At 42.1% G+C, this 23,934-nt stretch overlaps 1 protein-coding gene across 2 annotated transcripts in view; it reads right to left on the bottom strand.

Annotated features, from left to right (window-relative positions):
• The window catches only part of LOC128685620 (major facilitator superfamily domain-containing protein 12-like), a 111,973-nt gene extending 88,273 nt beyond the window's left edge, over positions 1–23,700 (bottom strand). For both annotated transcript variants that reach the window (XM_070082682.1, XM_070082686.1), the window contains exon 1: positions 23,078–23,700. The gene's annotated coding sequence lies outside the window, so the exon portion shown is untranslated. The remainder of the gene's footprint in view (positions 1–23,077) is intronic.
• Positions 23,701–23,934: the final 234 nt, after the last annotated feature.

Raw genomic sequence — 23,934 nt, 5'->3', positions numbered from 1 at the left:
TAAGTGTTGTGTGCCCCGCCACTTGTAAGTGTTGTGTGCCCCGGCACTTGTAAGTGTTGTGTGCCCCGCCACTTGTAAGTGTTGTGTGCCCCGCCACTTGTAAGTGTTGTGTGCCCCGGCACTTGTAAGTGTTGTGTGCCCCGCCGCTTGTAAGTGTTGTGTGCCCCGCCACTTGTAAGTGTTGTGTGCCCCGGCACTTGTAAGTGTTGTGTGCCCCGCGTCTTGTAAGTGTTGTGTGCCCCGCCATTTGTAAGTGTTGTGTGCCCCGCCACTTGTAAGTGTTGTGTGCCCCGCCACTTGTAAGTGTTGTGTGCCCCGCCACTTGTAAGTGTTGTATGCCCCGCCACTTGTAAGTGTTGTGTGCCCCGCCACTTGTAAGTGTTGTATGCCCCACCACTTGTAAGTGTTGTATGCCCCGCCACTTGTAAGTGTTGTATGCCCCGCCACTTGTAAGTGTTGTGTGCCCCGCCACTTGTAAGTGTTGTGTACCCCGCCACTTGTAAGTGTTGTGTACCCCGCCGCTTGTAAGTGTTGTGTGCCCCGCCACTTGTAAGTGTTGTGTACCCCGCCGCTTGTAAGTGTTGTGTGCCCCGCCACTTGTAAGTGTTGTGTACCCCGCCACTTGTCAGTGTTGTGTGCCCCGCCACTTGTAAGTGTTGTGTGCCCCGCCACTTGTAAGTGTTGTGTGCCCCGGCACTTGTAAGTGTTGTGTGCCCTGCCACTTGTAAGTGTTGTGTGCCCCGCCGCTTGTAAGTGTTGTGTGCCCCACCACTTGTAAGTGTTGTGTGCCCCGCCGCTTGTAAGTGTTGTGTGCCCCGCCACTTGTAAGTGTTGTGTGCCCCGGCACTTGTAAGTGTTGTGTGCCCCGCTTCTTGTAAGTGTTGTGTGCCCCGCCATTTGTAAGTGTTGTGTGCCCCGCCACTTGTAAGTGTTGTGTGCCCCGCCACTTGTAAGTGTTGTGTGCCCCGCCACTTGTAAGTGTTGTATGCCCCGCCACTTGTAAGTGTTGTGTGCCCCGCCACTTGTAAGTGTTGTGTACCCCGCCACTTGTAAGTGTTGTGTACCCCGCCTCTTGTAAGTGTTGTGTGCCCCGCCACTTGTAAGTGTTGTGTACCCCGCCGCTTGTAAGTGTTGTGTGCCCCGCCACTTGTAAGTGTTGTGTACCCCGCCACTTGTAAGTGTTGTGTACCCCGCCGCTTGTATGTGTTGTGTGCCCCACCACTTGTAAGTGTTGTGTACCCCGCCACTTGTAAGTGTTGTGTGCCCCGCCATTTGTAAGCGTTGTGTGCCCCGCCACTTGTAAGTGTTGTGTGCCCCGCCACTTGTAAGTGTTATGTGCCCCGCCGCTTGTAAGTGTTGTGTGCCCCGCCACTTGTAAGTGTTACACTTCCAGTTTTGTTTCTTGTTTTATTTTATTCATATTTTTCATATTTCTTTGAACAAATTCACTCTTAGTGTAATTTCAATTTCTTTTTTAACGTAAAGTGTTTTCTTTACTCTGTCTGAGTAAATTGTTTTGTCTAATTTACAATTAAGAGTAAAAGTCTTCATTCAGTTTTTCTTCATATTTTTATTTTTATTATTTAACCCGCATTTTCCCAGTGTAACTTTATTGCTGCAGTGATTATTTCTGCACCTTATTTTGTTGCACTTGTTCTGCAGTGAATTATTTTCTTTTATTTATATTTTTATGCATTATTATTCTCAGTTCATTATTGCTTGAGTTTCCTCTTTTTTTCATTTTATTATTTTTCCTGATGTTGTCTTTGCATTATATTTTAATTTTGTTTATGCATTCTTAGAAAATATTTAAATTTCCCAGTTATCTCTCTTTGCATACAATTTAGTGATTTTATTTTATACTTTTTATATTGATTTACAGTTTTATTAGTTAATTTCTTTATTAGCAAGAGTACAGACAGCTCATTTTGCATTTAATTCAGCCTCCAGTAATATTTTTACTTGTAAATTTCAATGTGTTTCTTTATCTTGGCCAGCAGTCCCTTACATTGTTCCTTTATCTTGTCCAGCAGTCCCTTAAATTGTTTGTTTATCTTGGCCAGCAGTCCCTTACATTGTTTCTTTATCTTGTCCAGCAGTCCCTTACATTGTTTCTTTATCTTGTCCAGCAGTCCCTTACATTGTTTCTTTATCTTGTCCAGCAGTCTCTTACATTGTTTCTTTATCTTGTCCAGCAGTCCCTTACATTGTTTCTTTATCTTGTCCAGCAGTCCCTTACATTGTTTCTTTATCTTGTCCAGCAGTCCCTTAAATTGTTTGTTTATCTTGGCCAGCAGTCCCTTACATTGTTTCTTTATCTTGTCCAGCAGTCCCTTACATTGTTTCTTTATCTTGTCCAGCAGTCCCTTACATTGTTTCTTTATCTTGTCCAGCAGTCCCTTACATTGTTTCTTTATCTTGTCCAGCAGTCTCTTACATTGTTTCTTTATCTTGTCCAGCAGTCTCTTACATTGAGTTGTTCTTCCTCTTGCAGTGTATCTTAGACATTTTTTTATTACTTCTGCAGAATTAGTTACATCTCTTTTATTTCAATTTTAGCATTTTGTATCATTTTTATTATTCATTTTTTTTGCTTTAATTGTTTTTTGCAAGTTCTTTGCCATTATGCCTCACATACCTTCAAGTGATACTTTAGTGAATGGCGACACTCAGACCTCTCAGGCTATTGCTGCTCCTGTCATCAGTCCTAGTTTCTTATCAACTGACAGACTTTCCCAGTCACTTTCGAATGCTCACTTAGTGTATCATGCCGGTCCAAGTAAACATGAATCAGTCCACAGTCCTAATATTCCCTTACTGACTGAAAGACAATACCTAGCTCTTAGACAACGTGTTTGTTCTCACAGCTTGTATCTGAGACTTGTTAAAGTGCTGCGGAATGTAAAGTTCAGATTAAGTTCCTCTGTGAATTGCTTATTAACGTAGCCGAGCGGTCAGGCACTAGTAATGCTGTCACTCCTGTCTGGAATCCAGCCACAATATCGTGCACGCAGGATAGTGTACAGTTACCTTGTGTTTCAGAGGAACCTCAGACAACCCTGGGTGCTGAGACTACTATCCCTGCGATGGCAACTTGTTCAAGTAGTCGTTCCTTCCAGGGGACGCTTTGTGAAGAATGTTACTTGTAATGAGTTATGCCATCTCTTGCTGATGTCACAAGCCGTTGCAGAAAGACGTTTCTGTGGCTAGTGTACTCACTCAAGTACTGTTGTTGTTGTGTTCTAGATGGTGATACTATCCTCGTTGACAGTAATCCGTGTAATGTAAAAAGTTGTTTATCGAGTAACCTTCACATGTTGTTAACGTTTGTACGTGTAGTCTCCTTATAGTTGATACCTCATGTCACTGTGTGCGACTCAGAATGAATACCAGTATTGTCGACCGTGTTCATTTCTTTTCCCCTGTGCTTGCAGTGAGGGATAGTTTCTCCCTTGCTCATATTGCGTGTTACAGCGCTATTTTTTTTTCAACCGGGGAGAGTCATCCACTCCACCGAGTTCATTAATCCAATAAGAACAAACAGATCCCATGTCTTCTGGTTTGATTCGATTCCTGCTCCAGGAAGATCTTATTCTGACTGTGAAGCCACCAGCACCCATCAGTGACTTTGTCATGAACCAAGAATTACTGTATCGAGCAGCTGAGTTGGGTACTCCTAGCAGAAGAGTATACCAGTTAGTAATTCCACAGTCACTAGTGAATGTAGCCTTACAGCTAGTTCACGATGTACCAGGTGTTGCGCACCCTGGTATGGATCGTTCAGTAAAACAAGCCAGATTGAAATACTTTTGGCCTCATATGGCAGCTGATATTTCTGAGTATGATAAGAAATGTAGTGTTTGCATGCAACATAAAGGTAATGCTAATGGTCCTAAACCAATCCAAGTATATCCAACCACTAGTGAACCTTGGGAAAGAGTTGCACTAGATTTGTTAACTAATTTCCAATGTTCCCTCCAGGGCAACAAACATCTGTGTGTTATGGTAGACCATTTCACCAGATATTGTGAGTTAGTTCCTATTGCAGATAAGACTGCTGAGACAGTAGCTAAAGCGTTTAAAGAACGCATTATCTGCAGGCATACCACCCCTAAGTCCCTAGTAACAGATAATGGAGGTGAATTCTGTAATGAGATTCTTGAAAATTTGTGTACCTTGTACAAGATCTCTAAATCCACCATTGTTCCTTATCATCCTGCCAGCAATGGGTTAGCGGAACGAACCAATAAGAAAGTACTTGATATCTTGAGAGCCACTATCAATCCCAACAGTGAAACTTGGGATGAAGTTATACCTGATGTGCAATGTGCTATAAATTCTGCTTACAATGTTTCCATAGGTGACACTCCACATTATGCATTGTACGGCGTAGATAAACGCTTGCCTATGAGTTGCTATATTCTAATCCGAAACCAAATTACAACCCTCATGATTTCATAGCAACTCGTACCAGCTTAGCTCAAAGCGTCTATAGAAGAATCCGTGAAACACTTCATAAATCAACAGCAGAATTTACAAGAGTCGCAAACACTCGAGCAAAGCCGTCCAAAATCAAAGTAGGTTCGAGAGTTATGCTGACTAACTTTAACAAAACGTCTGCAATGCCTAAGCTTGATCAAAAGTTTGTTGGTCCTTATCGAGTAGTTGAACATATCACTGGCAATAAATAGAAGGTTAGAGAAAGTACTGGTCAGTATAAAGAATCGCATTTAGATCATATGAAGTTAGTATGTGATGATAATGATGTTCCAACCCAGACTAATGTGACAGACTCTGACAATCCTCCTGATCCTGTACTCTCTACCTCTGAGACTCAGTCAGACGATCAACCTGAATGTCGTTATTCCCTACGTACACGACAGGTATTGAGAAATCCTCAAGTATCATTTGCAACTACCAATTCAGATTTGCCTCAAATGCAGAATGAGTTAACCAGTGCAACAGAGTTTGATCCTCCCAGAGATGACACCCATTCTGCATATGTCAATCTCACCCTAGCAGAGTTGGGGTTAAATGTAAATAACCTGCATAGATGAATAATTACAGTATCAACTTATCAGTATTCAAGAATTTTTTTTTTTGTGTTCACGTTCTCTCCGAATTCTGAGATTTAACAGTCTAGATTTGAGTGCACCGAATCTGCTTATGTTAAACACTTCTTTCTTTGTATATATTTCTTCCTCAGAATCCGTAGATCACATGAATACAGATCGATTGATCAAATTTTTTTTTTATCATTTCTATTGTGTAATCCCAATGTTGAGTCTCATTCGACGAGTTGTGCTATATTATACCTTATAATGCATTACAGTTTCATTATAGTCAATTACATAAGCTTCCATTCCAATATTCTCCTTATGTTATAATGTTCAATTGCTGTGTACTTTGACATTGTATAGAATCAGGCCAAGCCGTATACCTGCCGTCTCTAGTTTGTATTAGCTGTAGGTCGGGACGACATACGTTAGCGTCGCCGAGCTCTCAGTAGTACCAGTTACCAGTAACCAGTTACCAGTAGATGACTCACTACCAACCGTCTGTGTGAATCACTGACTGTTACGTTGCTGCTGACCATAGCATGTTTTTGAATGCCGTTCACTCGCTAGGTACTGGTGGGTCAGTCTGAGATAGAGAGCAGAGAGAGGCAGGGCGGCTGATGACGTTTCCCATACTTTCCGTTATAATTATACGTACCGAACTTGCACACAAAAATCACTCACTACGAAAGCAAAAGACTTGGCAGACGATGCAACATCCCCCCAATGAAAAGCAGGGGTGTCACTAGCACGTTAAGAGACCATACAATAAGTGTCAGGGGCCTGAGACTGTTCAACTGCCTCCCAGCATACATAAGGGGGATTACCAACAGACCCCTGGCAGTCTTCAAGCTGGCACTGGACAAGCACCTAAAGTCGGTTCCTGACCAGCCGGGCTGTGGCTCGTACGTTGGTTTGCGTGCAGCCAGCAGCAACAGCCTGGTTGATTAGGCTCTGATCCACCAAGAGGCCTGGTCACAGACCGGGCTGCGGGGGCGTTGGCCCCCGGAACTCTCTCCAGGTAAACTCCAGGTACTACCCAGCCTACGTGAGTGTTTTTACCCCATCCATGTTATCGAATCCACATGACATAGATGGCAACCTCTGGAGGGTTACTAGAGCCTACCCGGAGACTGAGGTAGATGGCAACCTCTGGAGGGTTACTGGAGCCTATCTGGAGACTGAGGTAGATGGCAGCCAGAGGGGGTTACTGGAGCCTACCAGGAGACTGAGGTGGTCACTGGAGCCTACCCAGAGACTGAGGTGGATACTGGAGCCTACTCAGAGACTGAGGCAGATGGTAGTCTCTGGGGGGTTACTGGAGCCTACATGGATATTGAGGAACATGGCAGCCTGAGGGGGATGTTACTGGAGTCTACCCGGAGACAGGTGGTTACTGGAGCCTACCCAGAGACTGAGGTAGATGACAGCCAGAGGGGGGTTACTGGAGCCTACCCGGAGACTGAGGTAGATGACAACCTCTGGGGGGTTACTGGAGCCTACCCGGAGACTGAGGTAGATGGTAGCCTCTGGGGGGTTACTGGAGCCTACCCAGAGACTGCGGTAGATGGCAGCCTCTGGGGGGTTACTGGAGCCTACCCGGAGACTGAGGTAGATGACAACCTCTGGGGGGTTACTGGAGCCTACCCGGAGACTGAGGTAGATGGTAGCCTCTGGGGGGTTACTGGAGCCTACCCGGAGACTGAGGTAGATGGCAGCCTGAGGGGCTTACTGGAGCCTACCCAGGGACTGAGGTAGATGGCAGCCTCTGGAGGGTTACTGGAGCCTACCCGGAGACTGAGGTAGATGGCAGCCTCCGGGGGGTTACTGGAGCCTACCCAGAGACTGAGGTAGATGGCAGCCTCTGGGGGGTTACTGGAGCCTACCCAGAGACTGAGGTAGATGGCAGCCTCTGGGGGGTTACTGGAGCCTACCCGAAGACTGAGGTAGATGGCAGCCTCTGGGGGGTTACTGGAGCCTACTCGGAGACTGAGGTAGATGGCAGCCTCTGGGGGGTTACTGGAGCCTAGTAGATGGCAGCATCTGGGGGTTACTGGAGCCTACCCGGAGACTGAGGTAGATAGCAGCCTCTGGGGGGTTACTGGAGCCTACCCGGAGTCTGAGGTAGATGGCAGCCTCTGGGGGGTTACTGGAGCCTACCCGCAGTCTGAGGTAGATGGCAGCCTCCAGGGGGTTACTGGAGCCTACCCGGAGACTGAGGTAGATAGCAGCCTCTGGGGGTTACTGGAGCCTACCCGGAGTCTGAGGTAGATGGCCGCCTCTGGGGGGTTACTGGAGCCTACCCGGAGTCTGAGGTAGATGGCAGCCTCTGGGGGGTTACTGGAGCCTACCCGGAGTCTGAGGTAGCCACAACAAAGGTGACAGATGGGTTACCTATGTCAATATCTCTTGCGTCTCACGTTCACCAAATTCATAAGAACATAAGAAACATAAGAAAGGAGGAACACTGCAGCAGGCCTGTTCGCCCATACTAGGCAGGTCCTTTACATTTCATCCCACTAACAAACATTTGACCAACCCAATTTTCAATGCTACCCAAGAAATAAGCTCTGATGTGCAAGTCCCACTCAAATCCAACCCCTCCCACTCATGTACTTATCCAACCTAAATTTGAAACTACCCAAAGTCCTAGCCTCAATAACTCAACTAGGTAGACTGTTCCACTCATCAACTACCCTATTTCCAAACCAATACTTTCCTATGTCCTTTCTAAATCTAAACTTATCTAATTTAAATCCATTACTGCGGGTTCTCTCTTGGAGAGATATCCTCAAGACCTTGTTAATATCCCCTTTATTAATACCTATCTTCCACTTATACACTTCGATCAGGTCTCCCCTCATTCTTCGTCTAACAAGTGAATGTAACTTAAGAGTCTTCAATCTTTCTTCATAAGGAAGGTTTCTAATGCTATGTATTAATTTAGTCATCCTACGCTGAATGTTTTCTAACGAATTTATGTCCATTCTGTAATATGGAGACCAGAATTGAGCTGCATAATCTAGGTGAGGCCTTACTAATGATGTATAAAGCTGCAGTATGACCTCTGGACTTCTGTTGCTTACACTTCTTGATATAAATCCCAGCAATCTATTTGCCTTATTACGTACGCTTAGGCATTGCTGTCTTGGTTTAAGGTTGCTGCTTACCATAACCCCCAAGTCCTTTTCGCAATCTGTATGGTTAAGTTCTACATTATTTAACTTATAAGTGCTAGGGTTATGGACACTCCCGAGCTTCAGAACCTTGCATTTATCTACATTGAACTGCATCTGCCACTTTTCTGACCAAGAGTAGAGTGTGTCTAAATCCTCCTGAAGTTCCCTAACATCTACGTTTGAATCAATTATCCTACCTATCTTCGTGTCATCGGCGAATTTGCTCATATCACTAGTAATTCCTTCATCAAGATCATTGATATATATTATAAACAACAACGGGCCCAAGACTGATCCCTGTGGAACGCCACTTGTTACTGATCCCCACTCGGATTTAACCCCATTTATGGACACTCTTTGCTTCCTGTCTGTGAGCCATGATTCGATCCACGAGAGCACCCTTCCCCCAATGCCATGAGCTGCTACTTACTTCAACAGTCTTTGGTGCGGAACTCTATCAAATGCCTTACTAAAATCTAAGTAAATAATATCAAATTCTTTATCGTGGTCAACAGCCTCAAAAGCTTTACTGAAGAAAGTTAATAAATTAGTTAGACAAGACCGGCCTCTTGTGAATCCATGCTGAGTATCATTAATCAAGCTATGCTTATCGAGATGGCTTCTTATAATCTCAGCTATAATTGACTCTAGTAATTTGCCTACAATTGAGGTCAGGCTTATTGGGCGGTAATTTGACGGTAACGACTTGTCCCCTGTTTTAAAAATAGAAATTACATTAGCCATCTTCCACATATCAGACACTGCACCTGTTTGAAGAGATAAATTAAAAATATTAGTTAATGGTTCACAGACTTCCATTTTGCATTCCTTTAGAACCCTTGAAAAAACCTCATCAGGACCCGGTGACTTATTTTGCTTCAGTCTGTCTATCTGCTTCACAACCATTTCACTAGTGACTGTGATGTTACATAATTTATCTTCTTCTGATCCACTATAAAAATTAATTACCGGAATATTATTAGTGTCTTCCTGTGTAAAAACCGAGAGAAAATAATTATTTAAAATCGAGCACATTTCATTCTCTTTGTCAGTAAGATGCCCATAGTTATTTTTAAGGGGACCTATCTTATCTCTGACTTTTGTTCTATATACCTGGAAAAAACTTTTTGGGTTAGTTTTAGAATCCCTAGCAACTTTAATTTCATAGTCCCTTTTAGCTTTTCTTATCCCCTTTTTAATGTCCCTCTTAGTGTCAATATACTGATTCATAAGATGACCCTCGCCTCTTTTGATACGCCTATAAATTCCTTTCTTATGCCCTAGTAGATATTTCAGCCTATTATTCATCCATTTTGGGTCATTTCTATTTGATCTAATTTCTTTATAAGGGATAAATGTTCTTTGAGCAGCATGTATTGTGTTCAGAAAACTGTCATATTGATAGCTCTCTTCGTTACCCCAGTCAACAGATGATAAGTGTTCTCTAAGCCCATCGTAATCTGCTAAGCGAAAATCTGGGACTGTTACTGAGTTATCCCTACTATCATACTTCCATTCAATTCTAAATGTAATTGATTTGTGGTCGCTAGCACCCAGTTCTTCTGAAACTTCTAAATTATTAACAAGGGATTCATTGTTTGCCAGAACTAAGTCAAGCAGGTTATTACCCCTTGTAGGTTCTGTCACAAACTGCTTCAGAAAACAATCCTGAACTAAAGTGGTCTATTTGTTTTTTAACTATTTTTTGACCATATGTATTTAGTTCGTCGTCATAAGTTTCATTGTTATGTGCGAGTTTTTAATGTATTTAAGAGAGGTAAAGTAAGTCATTTATGATTACTCTCGTTGACTGCTCCTTCACAATGTTACTGATTCATTACTAAACTCTTGGCAGCAACAACAATAATAATAATAATAATAATAATAATAAGAATAATAATAATAATCATTATTATTATTATAATAATAATAATAATAATAATAATAATAATAATAATAATAATAATAATAATAATAATAATAATAATAATAATAATAATAATCGGAGTCATTTAAATTGTGATGTCTGCATTCTTCTGGCAAGATCACCTTTCCTTGGTGGAGACTACCAGTGTAGTAAAAAATAATAATAACTGCATGTATTTCAGTGGGTGCGTGAGAGGTATCCCAGTACTGCATAACCCTTGTACCTCAATGTACACGGAAGGAATAATGCCGAATAAGTTTCTAATCCACTTAAATATCACCATTAAAGATTTGAAGTAAATCTGAAGAAGTATTCTCAGGTTATGACATGGACACTAACATCCCAATCCCTTCAATATAAATAGCAAATTTGGACATACACATCCCAAAACTAATTCAAACCCTTCATTAAGAAGTACCAACTGTGTAGCCAAACTGATGAGGCATTCTCTTATTATCTCAGAAAGACTTATAAAATACGCCAGAGCATTAAGTTTGAAACTGATTTGATATTTTTATTATTCTCTTCATACCCATGGTGTGGGTGGTATTCCCACCATACCCATGGTGTGGGTGCTATTCCCACCATACCCATGGTGTGGGTGATAGCCGAAAGATCACTGAGGCATATAATGGTTCCATTAACTGGGCCGCAAAATTCTCAGAGCTAAACAAGATACAGTGGTAATGAACTATTTACATGTTTATATCTAGTAACAGTTATAATGAGTTATTTATGCAGACACAAATTACGTCACAAAAAATTACAAAAACATTACCTTATATTTTAACCAAGTATGCGTGTAATAAAACAAATAATTGATACATAAGTTTGAAGGCGCTCAGAATTTGCATGAGGCTCTCAGAAATTATAGTATTTCAATAACAAAAAAAAAGGCACAATACCGTGACTGGAACGATACACAAATAACCCGCACATAAAAGAGAGAAGCTTACGACGACGTTTCGGTCCGACTTGGACCATTTACAAAGTCACACTAACCAGAAGTAGAGCAGGACGGCTATATATAGGCAGGAAGAGGTGGTGGTAGTAGTAGTAGTAGTACAAGAATGGTATATAATACCGATAAGATGAAATTAAGACACATGCGCAACACCCGGGCATCCCCATCGTAGACGTTTCGCCATCCAGCCAGCCACTGGATGGCGAAACGCCCACAACAAAGACACCCAGACGCCGCACATGTGCCATAATTTCATCAGTAGTAGTAGTAGTAGTAGTAGTAGTAGAAGAGGTAGTAGTAGTGGTAGTGGTAGAAGTGGGAAATAAGGAGGAAGAGCCAGTCAAATACAAAGGAAGGGGAGCACTGCAAGAGAGCTAGGTGCCCACAGAGGGAGAGCAAGTGCACAGAGGTGCGTGGAAGGGGAAGTGGTGAAATAAATGAAGAAGGAACAGAAACACGAGACAGAAGAGAGAAAGACAACCCAGAGGAGAAAAAGGAAAGAGGAAAGGGGAAGAGGGAGAAGAAAAAGAAAAAAATGAGGAGTCAGGTTAAGTCACGGTTGTTCTGAAGTTTGGAGCATTTTGCAATGTAGTGGGAGAGGAAGGCATCTACAGAGACGAAGCCAGGGCTAAGATTCATACAAGGAAAGTTGTGTATTAGAGAGGATTCAACTAGACGGCGACTGTTCGAGTTGGAAGTAGGGAAGACAGTTTTAGCAGAAGACCAGTCAATAGGATGGCTATGATCTCTGACGTGACAGAAAAGAGCATTGTTAATGTCGTCAAGCCTAACACTATTTTTGTGCTCCCTTAGTCTGTCAGAAAGAGATCGACCCGTTTCTCCGAAGTACTGAAGAGGACAGGAGGGGCAAGAAATAGAGTAGACACCAGGAACATCTGTAGAGGGAGGAGAGGTATGAACGAGATTAGTGCGAAGAGTGTTAGTCTGGCGGAAGGTAAGCTTGATGTCTAAGGGACGGAGAGAATTGTTGAGATTAGAAAGACCGGAAATGTAGGGAAGGCAGAGGATAGAAGGGTTCCCAGGAGTAGAGAGTTTGGGAGAGAAGAAATTACGTTTAGCACGTGAGAGGGCAGAGTCTATGAAATGGGAAGGGTAGCCAAGACGGGAAAACGAATTATGAAGAGTGGAAATTTCTGCTGGAAGGAACTGAGGATCACAGATGCGGAGGGAACGGAGAAAGAGGGAGATAAGAACACTTTTCTTGACAGGGAAAGCATGATAGGAAAAGTAATGAATGTACATGCCACTGTGCATAGGTTTTCGGTAAACAGAAAAGGAAAAAACCTGTATCTGAGCGGTGGACATGGACATCAAGGAAAGGAAGCAAGGAATTAGATTCCCATTCAGCTTTAAACTTAATGGAAGGGGCAAGATTATTAAGAGCTTCAAGAAAAGGTTGGAAGAGACTGGAGTCATGAGGCCACAGACCAAAGATGTCATCCACATAGCGGAGCCAGAGTGAAGGTTGCACATCGAGAGTAGGAAGAAGAACAGTCTCGAAGTATTCCATGTAAAGATTAGCAAGAACAGGAGAGAGAGGAGAGCCCATAGCAACACCGAAGGTTTGAGAATAATATCCGAAACGTCGTCGTAAGCTTCTCTCTTTTATGTGCGGGTTATTTGTGTATAGTATTTCAATCTTCACAATTTCTGCCACTAAAATGGCACACTGGGACCAGAAGACATCATAATCAATACAAACTTTTCTCTTAGCATTATTTACTAATTTTTAAGGTTTAGGTACTATACATGCAATTAAATAATCTTCATTTAAATATATCGTCCAGAACACAATGTTATTACAAAGGTCCTGAGGACACAGTGTTATGTGCACATAAAAGTACATTATGTATATTTAAATTACGATAACCTGGTAAAGTCAAACACTGCGAGTTATTTTTCATTAGACAAGATATTCTCCACTTATTTCCTTTGAAGAAAACGCATTAATAAAGCCGACTAGAAGATACATTCTCTGGTTATTGTGTTTTTTTTAAATAAGTCCAATGTGATGAAAATTTCAAAATATCTAAGTTTAAAAATAAATATATTCATTTCACTGACAAATTTAACTCCATACAAACTAAAGTGAATGGATACTATCCTGGCCATAAGCTGTATTAGCCATTAAATACCGAAGCTGGTCATATATTTTAACTGTGATAATTAAACAGGAATCAAAACTTTACACAATTTTGCGCATAAAAAAAGTTAAATTTTCACCTACCCATAAGGATTTTACTGTCATCATCGAGTTAGGAGACACTTTTTTTTTTTTTTGTCAACGTTCGAAGCTACGCTGCTGAGGGTTTTGGAAATTATCCCAGCCACTTCAGGATACTGGGAACGAGTTCAATAACTTTGATCATTGAGCACATGCACATAATAATTGTTCCTAAAATATGGACCTTGTTACCATACACAAGCGTAGTTATAAAAATACTAGACCTGCTTTACACAACACGGAAAAAAGCAATATGCACTAGGACTCTTTATGGACCTAAGGAAAGCTTAATACAGTAGACCACAGCATCCAACATCACAAACTTGATCACCTTTAACAGACAGCAATACTTCTATACTAAGGACGCAACTTCCTCAACAAGACCTCTGGAGAGTGGTGTACCACAGTAAAGCGTCCTTGGCCCCCTACTGTTCCTCTTATACATCGATGACCTTCCAAATGTATTGCAACAACTTAGACCTTTTCTCTTTGATGACGACATTAATTTTGTCATCTCCCGCCCAAATGCAGCATCACTCAGCATCATTGTTAATAAAGAGCTCTTAAAATACTCTTATTGCTTAACATAACGAGGGAAACTTCCTGGGCCTGCACCTTGACAGCAACTTCAAATTCAATACTTGTGGAAAATATTGTATATTTTCCGAAAATATAGTGTATTTTGCATGTAAATTAGTGAAATACATTGTAATTAATAAAAATTAATTTGTAAATAAAAAAGGAACCAGCAACAGGGTTAGCGTCTCTTGGGGGAGGGACGCCATGTTTTGAATCGGGCTAGAAGGAGCGCTAGTGAACGGGAAGAATATTTCGTCACTCTGGAGGTTAAAATGTGGTTGAAACCACTCAAATAGGAGCAGAAATTGTTGGAGTTACAGTCCTGCAGAATATGAGAAACCAACGACTGGACGGGACTTCGAAATTACATGGGAAAAGGGATAAGAATTACACCATCCCCCAGATAAGTAATGTCATCGTATGTTGAAATTTCTGGCCAGTAGTTTCTTCATATTTTAGGTAGGGAGTTGTGGATGACACACCAAGTAATCTCCAGACAAATTGGTGAGTGTTATTAATATAAATTCCCCTTCTGATACATAAATGTGTATATGTATTCATTAACTCAATTTAACATACAGTCCGTATAATTTATATTAATAGCTCTACCAGAATTACTGGTGATGTTTATTTCATTTGAAATTAATATAGGTCCAGAGTGACTTGTGGAAGTATTAGAATAGTAGGTATTCGAAGGGTGACATTTTCTGGCGACCTAGAATGTTTCAAAATTCCTACATGTCTATAACATTTGATAAGGAATAATTATCTTTGTTACCAATTACTGGTATGTACCTTATGAGGTTCATCTAGGTAATTTTAATATTCCACAACACTCATATCCGACACATAGAAAAGGTGTCCAAAATAGTTGGCATCTTCTCAACGATACGTTATTATGTACCACAAACAGCACTACTTACATTATACTATTTACTGATCAACCTTTACCTCACCCTTGCTATTTGTGCCTGGGGATCCGCAACAGCAAATCACTTTAAGCCAATAATAACTCGACAGAAAGCCACAGTAAGAATGATGACACAGTCTACCGCTAGACAACCTCCCCCCCACCACCACAACTCTTCAACGACTTAAATCTACTTGCTATACAAAAACATTCACTCTTACTACTGTGCAACCTATATTTACAGAAAAATAAACTCTAATATTAATCCCAGCCAGAAGCATTTTCTTGACAGTTGCAACAGGACCCATACACATAATACTAGACACAAAAATCTCTATGACATACCCTGTGCCCGGCTTAATCTTTGTATAAAGTCAATGTACATGAAAGGGACCAAAATCTGGAACTCGCTGCCGGAAATCTCCAGAGCCACTGTCTTAGCCAGCATCTTCAAAACAACCGTTTGAAAATACCTTCTCTCCCTGACACATCCCAGCATCAGCTAATTATGTGAAAACTATATATGCATATTCTCATTCTCACAAACATATGGAAAACAAAATAAACATATTCTCAGTATCCGTAATCCTCGCAGCCATTAAAACATTAATCTGTCCATATTATATTAATATACTAGAATCCTCATTACCTATAATCATAATTAAACCTGTATTCCTGAAACAATTAAACTTGATAAAATCCATATAGCATGTACTAACAGGATATTTAATTCTCTTGCATTCGTTGTAACTCATAAATTTATTTTAACAATCACTTAAAAGACTATACATAAAAACATTCAATTAGTCATTACCTTATTAATCTTAAGTTAATCTTAAACTTACCAGAACTGCCCTGCATATTAAGGAGTTTTCTGCATGCACACCTAAATTTCATTCACCTTTGTACAAACATTGAAACATAGGGAAATATAAATTATTTATCTTAAAATGTGAATCCATTAGGATGAGGGATTTTCGAGTTACGAGCAAAAGAATATCAAACAATGGGTAGAAGAACAAAGAAAAAAATCAAACAACCACTTCAGGTCCTCCTTCAGGGATACCTAATGGACACATGGAAGGTCAGGGTAAAGTTCACTTATAAACAAGAGTAACTTAACTATGAGGCTGCCTTGATCACATGACGCACCTGAGTGCCTTGTTCACATAATGCACCTGAATGCCTTGGTCACATGACTGACCTTAGTGCCTTGGTCAGATGACGCACCTGAGTGCCTTAATCACATGAAGCACCTGAGTGCCTTGATAATATGACTCACCTGAGTGCCTTGGTCACACGACGCAGCTAAGTTCCGTGGTCACATGAAGCACTTGAGTGCCTTGATAACATGACGCACCTGCGTGTCTTGATCACATGACGCACCTGAGTGCCTTGATCACAAGATGCACCTGAGTGCCTTGGTCACATGATACACCTGAGTGCCTTGACTATATGACGCACCTGAGTGGTTTGGCCACTTGACGCACCTAAGTGTATTGATCACATGATGCTCCTAAGTGGATTGGTCACATGACGCACCTGAGTGCCTTGATCACAAGATGCACCTGAGCGCCTTGGTCACATGATGCACCTGAGTGCCTTGGTCACAAGATGCACCTGAGTGCCTTGGTCACATGATGCACCTGAGTGCCTTGGCCACATGACGCACCTAAGTGCATTGATCACATGATGCACCTGAGTGCCTTGATCACAAGATGCACCTGAGTGCCTTGGTCACATGATGCACCTGAGTGCCTTAACTATATGACGCATCTGAGTGGTTTGGCCACATGGCGCACCTGAGTGGCTTGGTCACATGACGCAACTGAGTGCCTTGATCACATCATGCACCTGAATGGCTTGGTCACATGACACACCTGAGTGCCTTGGTCACATGACGCAACTGAGTGCCTTGATCACATCATGCACCTGAATGGCTTGGTCACATGACACACCTGAGTGCCTTGGTCACATGACGCTCCTGAGAGACTTGATCACATGACGCACCTGAGTACCGTGGACAAATGACGCACCTGAGTGCCTTGGCCACATGACGCACCTGAGAGACTTGATAACATGACGCACCTGAGTGTCTTCGTCATATAACGCACCTGAGTGTCTTGATCACATGACGCACCTGATTGCCATGGTCACATGACGCAACTGAGTGTCATGGACAAATGACGCACCAGAGTGCCTTGCTCACATAATACACCTGAGTGCCTTGATCACATGACGCACCTGAGTGCCTTAGTCACATGATGCACCTGAGTGCCTTGATTATATGACGCACCTGAGTGGCTTGGTCACATGACGCACCTGAGTCCTTTGGTCACATGACGCACCTGAGTGCCTTGGTCATATGACACACCTGAGTGCCTTGATCACATGACACACCTTAGTACCTTGGTCACATGACGCACCTGAGTGCCTTGATCACATGACACACCTTAGTACCTTGGTCACATGACGCACCTGAGTGCCTTGATCACATGACACACCTTAGTACCTTGGTCAAATGACGCACCTGAGTGTCTTGATCACATGACACACCTGAGTACCTTGGTCACATGACGCACCTGAGTGCCTTGATCACATGACACACCTGAGTACCTTGGTCACATGACGGACCTGAGTCCCTTGGTCACATGACGCACCTGAGTGCCTTGGTCACATTACGCACCTGAGTGCCTTGGTTACATGACGCACCTGAGTGCCTTGGTCATATGACGCACCTGAGTGCCTTGCTCACATGACGCACCTGAGTGCCTTGGTTACATGACGCACCTGAGTGCCTTGGTCACATAACGCACCTGAGTGTCTTGGTCACATGACACACCTGAGTGCCTTGGTTACATGACGCACCTGAGTGCCTTGGTCACATGACGCACCTCAGTGCCTTGATCACATGATGCACCTGAGTGTCTTGGTCACATGACACACCTGAGTGGCTTGGTCACATAACACACCTGAGTGATTTGATCACAACACACCTGAGTGGCTTGACCACATGATGCACCTGAGTGTCTTGGTCACATGACACACCTGAGTGCCTTGGTCACATGACACACCTGAGTGATTTGATCACAACACACCTGAGTGGCTTGATCACATAACACACCTGAGTGGTTGGACACATGATGCACCTGAGTGCCTTGGTCACATGACACACCTTAGTACCTTGATCACATGACGCACCTGAGTGCCTTGATCACATGACACACCTGAGTACCTTGGTCACATGACGCACCTGAGTGCCTTGATCACATGACACACCCGAGTACCTTGGTCACATGACGCACCTGAGTCCCTTGGTCACATGACGCACCTGAGTGCCTTGGTCACATTACGCACCTGAGTGCCTTGGTTACATGACGCACCTGAGTGCCTTGGTCATATGATGCACTTGAGTGCCTTGTTCACATGACGCACCTGAATGCCTTGGTTACATGACGCACCTGAGTGCCTTGGTCACATGACGCACCTGAGTGCCTTGATCACATGATGCACCTGAGTGTCTTGGTCACATGACACACCTGAGTGATTTGATCACAACACACCTGAGTGGCTTGATCACATGATGCACCTGAGTGTCTTGGTCACATGACACACCTGAGTGGCTTGGTCACATGACACACCTGAGTGGCTTGGTCACATAACACACCTGAGTGGTTGGACACATGACGCACCTGAGTGCCTTGGTCACATGACGCTCCTGAGTGCCTTGGTCACATGACGTACCTGTGTGTCTTGATCACATGACGCACCTGAGTGCTTTGGTCACATGACACACCTGCGTGCCTTGGTCACATGACACACCTGCATGCCTTGGTCACATGACACACCCGAGATGCTTGATCACATGACACACCATTGTTGCTTGATCACATGATGCACCTGAGTGGCTTGACCGCATGACACACCTGAATGGCTTGGTCACATGACACACCTAATTGGCTTAGTCACATGACACACATGAGTTGCTCACATGACACACCTGAGTGGCTTGATCACATGGCACACCTGAGTGGCTTGATCACATGACACACCTGAGTGGCTTGATCACATGACACACCTGAGTGGCTTGATCACATTACACAAATGAGTGGCTTGATCACATGATACACCTGAGCGGCTTGATCACATGACACAACTGAGTGACTTGATCACATTACACACCTGAGTTGCTTGATCACATTACACACCTGAGTGACATGGTCTCTTAATCTTGCCTAATAATTTCCTGTTTTATCAATCCAAACATCAAATGAGAGTTAGTACCAATGTTAAGCCTGTAACTAACACATGAAGATTAGTACCAATGTTAAGCCTGTAACTAACACATGAAGGTTAGTACCAATGTTAAGCCTGTAACTAACACATGAAGGTTGGTACCAATGTTAAGCCTGTAACTAACACATGAAGGTTAGCTCCAATGTTAAGCCTGTAACTAACACATGGAAGTTAGTACCAATGTTAAGCCTGTAACTAACACATGAAGGTTAGTACCAATGTTAAGCCTGTAACTAACACATGAAGGTTGGTGTCAATGTTAAACACATGAAGGTTAGTACCAATGTCAAGACTGTAATTAACACATGAAGGTTAGTTTCAATGCTAAGCTTGTAACGAACACATGAAAGTTAGTACCAATATTAAGCCTGTACATAAATGACCCGCACATCTTTGCTCTCTGGCCTCATGACTCTAGTCTCTAGTCTCTAGTCTCTTAATAATCTTGCCCCTTCCGTTAAGTTGAAAGCTGAATGAGAATCTAATTCCTTGCTTCCTTTCCTTGATGTTCATGTCCACCGCTCAGATACAGGTTTTGCCTTTTCAAGTTACCGCAAACCTATGCACAGTGACATGTACATTCACTACTTTTCTTATCATGTTTCCTCTGTCAAGAAAAGTGTTCTTATCTCCCTCTTTCTCCGTGCTCTCCGCATTTGCGATCCTCAGTTCCTTCAAGCAGAAATTTCCACTCTTCATAATTCATTTTCCCGTCTTGGCTACCCTTCCCATTTCATAGACTCTGCCCTCTCACGTGCTAAACGTAGTTTCTTCTCTCCCAAACTCTCTACTCCTGGGAACTCTTCTGTCCTCTGCCTTCCCTATATTTCCGCTCTTTCTAATCTCAACAACTCTCTCCGTTCCTTACACATCAAACTTACTTTCCGCCAGACTAACACTCTTCGCACTAATTTCGTTCATACCTCTCCTCCCTCTACAGATGTTCCTGGTGTCTACTCTATTTCTTGCTCCTCCTGTCCTCTTCAATACTTTGGAGAAACTGGCCGATCTCTTTCTGACAGACTTAGGGAGCACAAAAATAGTGTTAGGCTTGCCGACACTAACAATGCTCTGTTCTGTCACGTCAGAGATCATAGCCATCCTATTGACTGGTCTTCTGCTAAAACTGTCTTCCCTACTTCCAACTTTAACAGTCGCCATCTTGTTGAATCCTCTCTAATACACAACTTTCCTTGTATGAATCTTAGTCGTGGCTTCGTCTCTGTAGATGCCTTCCTCTCCCACTACATTGTAAAATGCAACAAAATTCAGAACACCCGTGACCTAACCTGATTCCTCCTTTTTCTTCTTCTCCCTCTTCCCATTTCCTCTTTCCTTTTTCTCCTCTGGTTGTCTTTCTTCTGTCTTGTGTTGTTGTTCCTTCATTATTTATTCCCCCCTCTATGTTCTTGCTCTTACCCTCTGTGGGCACCTAGCTCCCTTGCAGTGCTCCCCTTTCTTAGTATTTGTCTGGCTCCTCCTTCTTATTTTCCCACTACTACTTCCTTCCACCTCCACTACTACTACCACTACTACTACTAGTACTACTACTGCTACTACTACTACTACTACTACTACTACTGCTACTACTACTACTACTACTACTACTACTACTACTACTACTACTACTACTACTACTACTACTACTACTACTACCACTACCACTTCCTGCCTATATATACTCTTCCTGCTCTACTTCTCGTTAGTGTGACTTTGTAAATGGTCCAAGTCGGACCGAAACGTCGTCGTAAGCTCCTCTCTTCTATGTGCAGGTCATTTGTGTATCGTTCCAGTCACGGTATTGTGCCTTTTGTTTATTTAAGCCTGTAACTAACACATGAAGGTTAGTAATCTTAAGTTAATCTATAGTTAATCTTAAGTTAATTTTAAGCCTGCCCATAATGCTATGCATACAAGGGGCTTTGACATGTTGCACTTTACTGTATTCCTTTTTTACTTCTCTGTATCATGTTCAAATAAATAAATAAATAAATAAATAAATAATAAAATGTTAAGCCTGTAACTAACACATGAAGGTTAGTACCAATGTTAAGCCTGTAACTAACACATGAAGGTCAGTACCAATGTTAAGTCTGTATAATACTCGTGACTCTGTACCCTCTACCTCTAATACTCAGTGAGACGATCAACCTGAATGTAGTTATTCCCTACGTGCACAACAAGTATTGAGAAATCCTCAAGTATCATTTGTAAATACCAATTCAGATCTGCCTCAACCATGGCATGAGTTAGCCAATGCAACAGAGTTTGATCCTCCTAGAGATGATACTCACTCTGTGTATGTAAATCTCACCCAAGCAGAGTATAGATGAATAATGCAGCTTCAAATGTATTTCAACTGTCTGTTACAATATTATCTTATTAATATTCAAGATTTTTTTGTGTGTTCACATTCTCTCAGAATTCTGAGAATTAGCAGTCTAGATTTGAGTGCACCAGGTCTGCCTTTTCTGTTAGACACTTCTTTCTTCGTGTATATCCTTCCTCAGAATCCGTAGGTCACATGAATACCAATTGATCCATCAATTTTTTTTATCACTTTTATTGTATAATCCCACCATTGAATCTATTACTTCTGTGAATTGTGCTATATCATACCTTGTAATGCATTACAATAAGTTCCATTCCAATGATATCCTTATGTAAGTTATAATGTTCAACTGTTGTGTACTTTGACATTGTGATAAATTAGACACATGTGCAACTCTTGGATATCTTTATTGAGGAAACGTTTCGCCACACAGTGGCTTCATCAGTCCATACAAAGGAGAATCTTGAATAGAATGAATAGAATCATTCTATTCAAGATTGATGGACTGACCACATCGACTCAAGGTTGAGGGACTGATTACCTTATTCTCCTCCTGTTCTTCAAGATTCTCCTTAGTATGGACTGATGAAGCCACTGTATGGCGAAACGTTTCCTCAATAAAGATAGCCAAGAGTTGCACATGTGTCTAATTTATCAACATGTCGGTTCTCTGAACCATTCATCTACTTTGACATTGTATACAATCAGCCCAGAGCCATATGCCTGTTACCTCTAGTTTGTATTAGCTGTATATCAGGATGCCATACATTAGCATCACCAAGATCTCAGTAGTATCAGTTAGCAGTAGTATCAGTTACCAGTAGCATCAGTTACCAGTAGTTTTATTAGTAATGACTCATACCAACCATTACTGATTCACTGCCTCCCCATGAATCAATGTTATATCACTGGCCATTACTGCTGGCCTAGTGTGATTTGTAGGCCGCTCACCCTCCAGGCACTGGAGAGAACAGTTAAGTTGATACGTAAGAGAGGAGACAGGTCAGGCCTGGCGTCCCCATATATTCCGTCCAATATACGTACTAGAAAATCTGATGTGAATGTTTATTACCCAATCCATGTATCGAACCCCCATTTGACATTATCACATGATCAAGTTACACCTGACATTATCACATGATCAAGTTACACCTGACATTATCACATAATCAGGCTACACCTGACATTATCACATGATCAAGTTACACCTGACATTATCACATAATCAGGCTACACCTGACATTATCACATGAACAAGTTACACCTGACATTATCACATGATCAAGTTACACCTGACATTATCACATGATCAAGTTACACTTATCACATGATCAAGTTACACCCGACATTATTACATGATCAAGTTACACTTGACATTATCACATGGTCAAGCCAGGTTCCTGGGTGAGTTACAGTCCTAGTGTATATATAAGCCACTTATTGCTACTTCCATTCTGAGTTCCTTGATATTTCACTGAAATGTGTGACTGTTTCACTTGGGTCGAGCTGCATACTTAGGTATTAAAAACAGATTAAAACTTTCCTAAATCAATCGTTGTACATAATTAAAATTCAACTACTGACTTACCTTTCAAAAAGCGATTTACTGGTATTTAACTGCTGGAAGATGGCTATTTCTCGATGATCATAATTTATGTATTTTTCTTCTTTTAAATGAGACTGAATAAAACTATATTTAGTTAGAAATAATAGTTTATAATGATTACTTTAAAGTTATACTGTTTATATTTTATGCCCATTTTCTATTTATCATAGAACCATTTGAGTTTTATACTAGCTATGCGTTTATATTTTGCATCAAACACTGCATTTGTATAGTAGGAAGCACTTCCATAAACCCGTATAGCATATTTATCAGTAGCTTAGGAGCACATTACAGCCATGCTGAAACACCTCTGACTGGAGGGGAGGCAGGAAGGAGCGTGTGTGGGGCTTCTTCTACTACATTACCACCACTCACTCCCTCTGTAGGGAGCTGCAGATACATTTGTCAGAGATCAATTACCAGATGTAGACAGACACACGAAGAGAAAGTCACTGTGTCTGAGGAGAGATATGACGACGGTGAAGAGATCACGAGGCGAGACTGGACCCCTTGCTAGTAGTGAACTATGTGAGGGAGGTGTGTGAAGGAGGCAGGTCTCCCCACCACCACATGACTGCCTTCTCAGTTCACCTGGCTCTCGGATTTCACTGGATTACCTGTCCGGCTAACCACCGTCCTCTCACTCGTCTATTGCAACACGCAAGTGTGATGCCAGTATGGTTAAATACGTTAAACTCGCCAATACGAAAGTATTTGAAAAGTTTCTCTTGGTTTGTGACCAAATTGAAAGTGCATTCTCAGATGAAACCTGACAAGAGCTCTTCTCTCTCTTTCTCTCAATAAAGCCACTAACCTGACTGTCTTCACTAGGTAACGTG

This window comes from Cherax quadricarinatus, chromosome 1 (genome assembly GCF_038502225.1).
Source record: "Cherax quadricarinatus isolate ZL_2023a chromosome 1, ASM3850222v1, whole genome shotgun sequence".
Lineage (NCBI taxonomy): Eukaryota > Metazoa > Arthropoda > Malacostraca > Decapoda > Parastacidae > Cherax > Cherax quadricarinatus.
The sequence above is the reverse complement of the archived record's forward strand: the minus strand, read 5'-3'. Positions and strand labels throughout refer to the sequence as shown.